Source organism: Pelobates fuscus, chromosome 3, assembly GCF_036172605.1.
Source record: "Pelobates fuscus isolate aPelFus1 chromosome 3, aPelFus1.pri, whole genome shotgun sequence".
Taxonomy (NCBI): domain Eukaryota; kingdom Metazoa; phylum Chordata; class Amphibia; order Anura; family Pelobatidae; genus Pelobates; species Pelobates fuscus.
Window position 1 is genome coordinate 203363124 of NC_086319.1, and position 9373 is coordinate 203372496.

The window sequence follows — 9373 nt, forward strand, 5'->3', positions numbered from 1 at the left end:
CTAATTGATCACTCCGGGGTTGCGGTTTGCGGTTAACCGCAGGCTAATTGACGGCCCCAATATATATCCGTTCGTGCCTTACCTACCGATGGTTAAACTACCGAAAGAGGCACGAACGGGGACCACCTTCAATTGGCGTGTGGCCTCAATTAGAATGTGGAATGATGCGGTTAACCGCAGGTTAATTGCCCCTTCACGGCGGGCTAAATTTGTATCTCGAACGGCGATGACATCCAGCCAGAGAGCGGGAATTCGGGCACAACTCTGGCCGTTATTAGTTCCACGCGTTGATGCCGAGGTTCCGCTGCCTATTGTTGCCCCTGAAAACATGGCCGCCATTTTCAGCTTGCGACCCCAAACACACGAACAGACTTTCCCTCTACGAAATACAGCAGCGGGTTCGTGAGTTTGAGTCGCTATTCGTTGAACTAATACACACAAACTGGAGCTATAAAATGAGTGGTAAAAGTATTGAAATAGTTATTAAACTGTTGGAGTTATGTATTTTTATTCTGTTTTCTGTATGTAAAATAAACGTGGGTTTTGGGTGCTTGGAGATAATTGTATTACTGAAACCGTTGGATTCATTATCTCCAAGCTGGGCGGTAACAAGTTCAAATGATACAGTGTCTTGTAATTGGTTACCTTGTTGTATTGTACTTGTATCCCACCAGGTCCACAGGGGGCTGTCCTTGGACCTAGGGACTTGCATAAATTGCCATGCTTACGTGCCAGTAAAGTCAGTTCGTTTTTACCCTCAACTCGTAGCCTCTGGGAATCCTAGCTTTGCTATAGCTAGTGGGAGATTCTACACTTGCAGGTTTCTACCTACTGGAGCATCGTTCGCTTCTCTGACTTCGGGAACCAGGACATCCAAGCGATCCAACCTCCTGCTAGACTGTTGGCAATCGTAACAACCTGGAATCCCTGGATCTGACCATCACAGTTACATCATCATACATATATATGCCTTGCTTCCCCAATGTGCTGGGATCATACGTGCAGGGTTAACGTCTTGTGTGTCATAAGAATTGATTGTACCAGATAACCGAGTTTCGGTTGGTGCTGGTTGTACAGTAGCGTGAGGCCCAGCCTTGTGAGGGCTGTGGTGACCGACTCGAGATTGCCAGTCTGTCATAAATTTTTTTGGCTCATGAGTTTATGAGTGAGGCTAGCATGGCCTGGGTGTCGCCTGAGTTGGTGTAGCTGGGCCTTTCCCTGCCTCCGTGTTGTCCGTTGATGTATGGAGGAGTTTGTATAACTCTGCTTTCCTTGCTGTGGCAGGGTAGGGGATTTGTCACCTTCTTAGGTCGGTGGTAATGTGTGGGATCGTCCAGGATCTGATTGCTGCTGGACTAGCAACATCTCCTCTGCTTGAAGGTGTATCAATTCTAGCCGGGGTGCTAGGAAGAGGTGATTCTTCACCATCTTTTTGAGAAATACTTAAATAACAATAAAGGTTAACAATAAAAGCATAATGCAGAGATAAAAGGGGGTAATACCTATTGGGCCCTAGAACCCTAATTGCCAGTACACTATTACTATTCCAGGGAAGGTAAGAGATGAATAACTACGTGAGCAGGTGTATGTACCTGGTAGTATGGTATTGAACCTGACAATCCGTATAGGTTTTTTAGTAGTAAATGTAACCAGAATGGATAAAACCGTATGGCATAAGGAAATATGGCATAGACCAAGCTTATCTTAATAAGTACAGTATATGTGAAAAGTAAAGTGCCGTGATGTGTAAATATTAAACATCGTAGCCATACTGGTTAAATATGTATCAATCTTAACCCATTAAGTGCCGTATGTACAAGTGAAAAAGTGGTCTGTCCCCACCTTGTATGTTGTATGTCCCCTTGCTAGGGGAAAGTCTGTTGTGTGAGCAGCGTGCTGTGAAAAATGTATGTGAACTATATTACCAGTTACGTGTATACAGATGCGACTGCTACTGTGTAATAATATATGCATTTATACCAGTTGATATAGTACTTGCTATGTGAATTGTTGTATGTCTTATTGAATGGTAGGGGTCAGTGAACATGGTGTTGCAAAATGCAAGTGCACTGGAGATCTGCCGAGTGCCCTATAGGTAGCAGTGTAGTTGGATACTGATTGGTATGTGAAATGCTGTTTGTCTGTTGACCTATAGGTGTCAGTGTTTTGCTGTTTGTAAAACCCCATGAAAATTGTCAATGTACTTGACAGACCTGTAGGTGGCAGTGTCGATAGAACCACTGTTGGTCTTGATGTGAAATGTAAATTATTGTGAATTAAACCTGAAGTTGAGCCTGTGCTGGAGTTTAATTTATGGTTTATGGTTATGTGTAAAACAATCTTAGGTGTAATTTATATTGGCTGGTAAATTGTATATGACATGTGAAGACAGTTTTGCTGTTGACCAGTAGGGGTCAGAAATGCTGATTGTATGGTAAAAATACTCTTTAACCCCGTAAGGAGCAAACGTCTGGAAAAAAAAAGGGAATCATGACATGGCACACGTGTCATGTGTCCTTAAGGGGTTAATCCTACCGTTTGACAGATAGGAGTCAGTATAAAAGCGAAAATGCTGTAGTTAGTTTGTTTGCTTATGAAGTGAAATAAAGTCTGAGAAGCCTGTAGTACACCGAATGACCGGTAGGGGTCAGTGTGTAGGTGCAAAAGCAGTGCTTAGTTGGTTTGTACATGAAATGCAATAATGTTTGAGAAGCCTGTAGTACACTGAATGACCGGTAGGGGTCAGTGTGTAGGTGAAATGCAGTGGTTTATTATTTTGTACATGAAAAGCAAAAACATCTAAGAAGCCTGTAGTACACCGAATGACCGGTAGGGGTCAGTGTGTAGGCGCAAATGCAGTGGTTCGTTGATTTGTACATGAAATGCGATAATGTCTAAGAAGCCTGTAGTACACCAAAAGACCAGTAGGGGTCAGTGTGTAGGCGAAAATGCAGTAGTTTGTTGGTTTGTACATGAAATGCAATAATGTCTGAGAAGCCTGTAGTACACTGAATGACCGGTAGGGGTCAGTGTGTAGGCGCAAATGCAGTGGTTCGTTGATTTGTACATGAAATGCGATAATGTCTAAGAAGCCTGTAGTACATCAAAAGACCAGTGTGCAGGTGAAAAATGCGGTGGTTCGTTGGTTTGTACATGAAATGCAATAATATCTGAGAATCCTGTAGTACACCGAATGACCGGTACGGGTCAGTGTGTAGGCGAAAAATGCAGTGGTTCGTTGGTTTGTACATGAAATGCAATAATGTCTAAGAAGCCTGTAGTACACCCAAAGACCGGTAGGGGGTTTAAACAAATGATATGCATGAACATGCAATGGTATTAGAACAGACTTAGACAAAATGCAGCCATAAAGTGAGGACCTGACCCGTGCATGGTGCCGTGGGACTGATGCCTGATCCTGGTCGGTCGACTGCCTATCGCAAGTCACTAGGGACTTGCTATGGGACTTGTGATTGCCTGGCACTTTGCGCAGCTACCTCACAGCCTGGAACAAATGGACTGGCTGGTGTTTGGAAAGCGTCTCCGATCCCTTTACTGCACCTATTCCCATAGTGTTAAACTTTTTATCTCATCTGTTTTCATCAGGACTAGCCTATCGTTCCATCAACGTTTCACGGTCAGCCATTTCAGTGACCCACGCTCCGATTTGGGGCCTACTGGTTGGGTAAGACCCACTGGTTTGTAGACTTCTCCGTGGGATTAAATTGTCACGTCCTCTCTCTCTGAAATATGCACGCCTTTACTCATCTCATATGTCCAGCCACATAGATCGGTATCGGCCACTACCTTGGCCAGATGGGTACGTTGGCTTCTATCCTTAGCTGGCATTGAATCTTGTTTCGGAGCGAATTTGATCCGAGGTGCGGCTGCATCATAGAGGTTTTCGTTGGGCACTTTGCTGGCTGATATCATGCGTTCAGCTGACTGGTCACGCGAAGATACATTCAGTGTTTTCTATTTCCATCCTTCTTCTCATGCTTCTTTTGGTCTTCTTTCTTAAGCATTAAAAATGTAAAATACAAAGTTTCCTGTCATGTGGTAAAATGTGGTAGTGTACCTATAATCTTAATTCTTGTAATGACAGGAGTATTTTCCTTCCTATTCTTTCTTCTGTCCCACCCATATATGTATCTTATTTTGCTCACAGGGGTGTTATTGGGACTGTAATATGGTATATCATGCTTATTGGTGATTGTTTTTTTACCATAGGTAGACATTAGTTCAACTGCTACTGGATGTCTCAGAATGAGTTACTATGTTATAATGGTCGTTTATGATGATTCAACGCCATGGTTCTCACCTTTCACTTATCTCTGTTCTTTCCAGGGTGAAACTCATCTTACACAAAGTTGGTCATTTTTCTTCGTTGTCCGCCAGTTTCCTTATGGGGATCGATTTTGATGGTTCCAAGTTCCTGTTTTCCGTTCTTACGTTTGGAGTTGATTGATTCATACATTTCGCACCAAAGAAAGAGGAACTGTGTGGTCGGACTTAGACTTATATACTCTGTGTTTCTTCATTCTGATTGGTTAATCTTTATATTGAGACTTGCTGCTGGAGTAAAAGTAAAGAAAGTTAATGGAAAATCCTCACCTCCTGTCATTACTAAAATTAAGATTATAGGTACACTATGATAGTATAAACTGCAATTCACATTCCTGGGCTACCATATGGTCTTAAAAGGCAACATAGACACAGCAAACCAATCTGGCAAACTGAAATGGGCAAGCCCTATATTGACCCTGTAACTTTCCAAAACATTATTGTTATATATTGTTATACTCGGGAGACTTCGCTGAACACAAATATGAGTTTTTCAAAACAGTAAAACATATCACAGGGATGATATTGTCAGTAAATGGGAAGCTTTAATTGATCATATCATTGATGTGATATGTTTTACTGTTTTGATACACTAATATTTGTGTTCAGCGAAGTCTCCTGAGTATAATAGTACCCCCCATGTACAGGTTTCATAGTGTTTTTGAAAGTTACAGGTTCAAATATAAGGCCAGATTGGTTATGTTGTCTTTGTGCATATGTAGCCCAGGAATGAGAATTACCCCCATGATGGCATGCCATTTACAAAAAAAGACAAATAAGGTATTGCAAATGGGGTATGTTCAGTCTTCTTTAATAACCACTTAGTCACAAACACTGGCCAAAGTTAACGTTCATAATAGTTTTTTTTGCATTTTTAACACACAAACAAATATAAATGCTAACTTTGGCCAGTGTTTGTGACTAAGTACTACTTAAAAGACAGGACATACACTCTAATGAATACCCTGGGTAGTCTACTTTAAAAAAATATGTACATGTGAGGTGTGATTCAGAGATTTATGACAGATAACAGTGTTACAATGTCACTATTGAAACATTTAAAATATATATATTTTAAAACAGCAATGACCTACTTGTACTTGTAGCCCTATAACTTGCAAAAAAAAAGCTAAGACCATGTTTCTAAACTCAGGACAAAATTTAGAAACTATTTAGCTTGGTTGTTTATTGGCGGTTGTCAATGCGTAAGAGATTTTGGGGGTCAAAGTTAGAAAAAGTGTGCTTTTTAAACATTTTCAGTTTTTTATTGTAAATTATATGATATGATGAAAATAATGGAATCTTTAGAAAGACCATTTAATGGCTAGAAAAACTGTATATAATATGTGTTGGTACAGTAAATGAGTAAGAGGAAAATTACAGCTAAACGCAAACACCGCAGAAATTTAAAAACAGTAAATACTCTGTATTTTTCCTTATGATCATTCAAATGGCAAACTCTAATATTGTACCTAAAGGAGTAACTTTTGTAATATAGAAGTGGGATTTTAGATATTATGCACAATATTATTATATATTGATAATATTCCTTATCCTAAAAAAGTATTGTCATTGAGCAAAGTGTGCTGTGTTGATGGAGCAGTTTAATAGGCAAGAAAACATTAAATATATCTGTGTCAAAAACACACAAAATGATAAATAACATAATCTTGATAACTGCTCAATAGTGAAGTACTTCCTCTTTCAATGTCATAATGTATAACAAATAACTAAAATACAATATTTTATAATACAAAAATCAGAAAAGCAACAAGGAAGTGGAGAGTACCAGGTATGATTTTTTTGGGCAGACTCCACTGTTGCTGATGGTTTTATTACAATGTGGGTGGCCAAAAGTTTTGATCCCTGGTGATCTAAATTGGGAAGTAGGGATCTAAATCCCCAAGCCAAAATACAACCATTTCTTTGGAAATTATGGACAGCGCCAAGAGCCTATCGATTTTGACAACCTTGGCAGTGCTATATGAACAGCTGGATAAATAGTAAGTCTAGGCACTCAGACACCTAAGATAGCTAACTCTATAGTTAGAGCTATGGGCTTTTGAACAATTGTCATAAGCCATGGCTGCTAAAATTGTTGTTGGTATTATATGCAGTATTCTAGGGAATACTAGAATAGTTGTTAAAATTAGTTGTTAAAAGTTGGAGTTCCCAATCCCGACAGCTGATTGTATATCTTTCTAACAGTTTCCCCCTTTGGTCACATCCACACATGTGGAAATCTTGTCATCTTGTGGGTTTTAATAAAATATGCTAAGAACAAAAGTAACAGTCCTGCTTTAAACCAATTAGCTATCTGTGTTACATAATATTAGTTAACAAAACGGCAGCTCGTCATTTTAGTTTGCTGATATACTGGGTGACATCCGTAGGCAGGAAAGTTAGCCTGCCAGAGTTTTACGTTTAGCACTTCGTAGCAGCAGTTACATGCTAAAGTAATTTCTGTTTCATAAGGGGCGTATGCTGTACTACTCACTGAAAAGGCCTCTACGTCTTAGCAGCTTGTCTGTTAGAATCAGTAACAGCAGTTTTGTTGACTTATTGGTGACAATAAACTTGCCATTATATTCTACTTGTAAGATGTGATGATATCTCAGTCTTGTTTGTTGCATAGATCTTGTATTATCCAATCTAACACATAATAACCTTGGCGGTTACAGGCTAGGGATTTTACGCCTTATAGATTCAAACAGCAGGACACATAGAATTCGATGATTTTGCTAATAACGCCTACCTATTTTGAAGTTACTAGGTTTCACATTTAATGCAAGGCATATAAAATGCATTCAGTAGGATGGTCATGTTTTTTCCTTAACTATTGGTGCTAAAACAAAAAAACATTTTGCACGGCAGCAGCAATTTTAAAATAGTTTCAATATGCATTTTTAAGAAACTCCCTCCCTTATAAGTGAGTTCAGTTGATAGTAATAATTAAAAATGTACATAGCTCTGCCTGTCCTTCACTAAATTACTCCCCCCAAAACATAAATAATTGCATTTATATTTATGCAAAATGTATATACACAGACTTTGACAGCAGTTAAACACAGTTTAGCTCATCTTGACTCTCTGTTTTTGTCCCTTGTGTTAATTTTATTTTTTTTAATTCACATTAGTTTTTTTAGTTTTACATAAAAAAAATGGAGGGGATACTTTTGTTATGGGCAGTATGTTCTTTGATGGTCTTTGAGCTTAAAGGACAACCGTCACCTAAATTGAAGTTTAAGTAACAAATAAAGTAACAAACTAAAAGCTGTTTTTTCTTCTTTGTGTTTTTGTTGATTTTTTTTTTGCGTTAATCATGTCTTTGTAAAATATTATAAAAAAATACTTAACAACCTCATGCTTTTCTATTGTTCTGCAGCCATGCAGGTGCTCTTTTGATCAGATAATCCCATCCACGACCACTGCATCTCAGTATTTGACATGATTAAAAAACAAAAAAAAAAAAAACAACTTTTGCTTCAATAGTTAGAGAAAACATTGTGATGAGCTAAACTTTTATTTAGGTGACAGTTCTTTAAGCAAAGTACTGTTTCAGTTGCTAAGGTAATTTACCCACAATCCATCAGTCAAAAGAATCCCACAGCAGGGCAAGCCACAGACATTATGGGCAGATGCAGTACAAGGATGAAAGTACAAAAAGTATAAATAAAGATAAGTAGCAAGGAGACTGAGGTGATGATGGTGGGTGGGTATAATCAATAAGATGCAAGAGACATAAGGACATAAGGAAAAGAAAGTAAAAGAAAACAACAACAACAAATGTTGATGCTGCTTTAAACAAGAGGAAAAAAGAGAGACATATTAGCAAGAGAGCAAACTACTAGCGTTTGATGCCGTACATCTCTGGAAGTAGATTTAATATGAACACAGCCAATGTACAATTTTTACAAATAAAATATGAATTATGAAAAATCCCCTTGGAGGGCCCAGGACATTCTGTTGCCACTTAACTCTTAAGTTTTTCAGTGTAACCACTTAACAGCGAGGAGGGCCCAAATTATTCATACGTCAAATAATGCTTGGCTTCAACATAATGTGCACTTGATTCCAGGAAGAGTCATTAAAAAGGTGGCTAATGGACATGTAATAATATATGGTTTATTCTGTGTACTGTGAAACAGTTTACTAAACTCAAATTAAAACAAGTAATAGCAATCAATATCAAGATGTATGGACAATTATACACTCACACACAGGCACACTGCAAAATGTTCTGCGTAGCGTGGGCAATGAAAGGGTGGAGAGAAAGCTTCTTGATATATTTGTGCACTAGGCGGAAGGGGGAGGGTGTGTGCAGAAGGGCGAGGAAGATGCTCATCAGCCTGGCGTGAGAGTTCCCCTAATGCTGATTAAATCCATTTGATTATTAATGACTTGTGGAATTTATAAGTGGCAGGGGGAGGGAAAGTTACCAAAATAACTCTTGGAAAGGATGCAGAACAGTTATATAACCTTGGTTCTCGGGATAGTTTATAGAGAAAAGGTGGATATTGGAGACATAATAATTTAGGTTATTTTGTTGTTCATTATTGCAGGAAAACTTACTAACAACCTACTTTTGCTATTTCATTCTTGCAGGCCTGGCTCAAGGCGAAGTTTGATTTTGGTTCTTCCCCATTCCTGACTGCTACTTCAATCATTCGTTTTCTTAAAAGGTACCATGATCTACAGATATCCACCTAGTTTACAAATAGAATAATCATCCAAACTAAGCAGAGAATTGTGCTGCAAACAGACTGATCCGTGTATAGATAGGGGGGATAGGAGCACTGAAAGGTAATGGTTCATGCAAAATACATAAGAGCATTAAATATAAAGATTTGGGATAAGAGTGCTCCATTAACATCTGAAATTTAAGCTGCAAAAACCGATCTGTAATTTGGCTGGTCATACTTATTTCCTCTGAGTAATAATGGAAATTGCAGAGCAATTTTGGACACCAATTCTCAAAAATAGATTTTATAGAACTATAGTACAGAGGCTGAGTATAAAGTTAATAAAG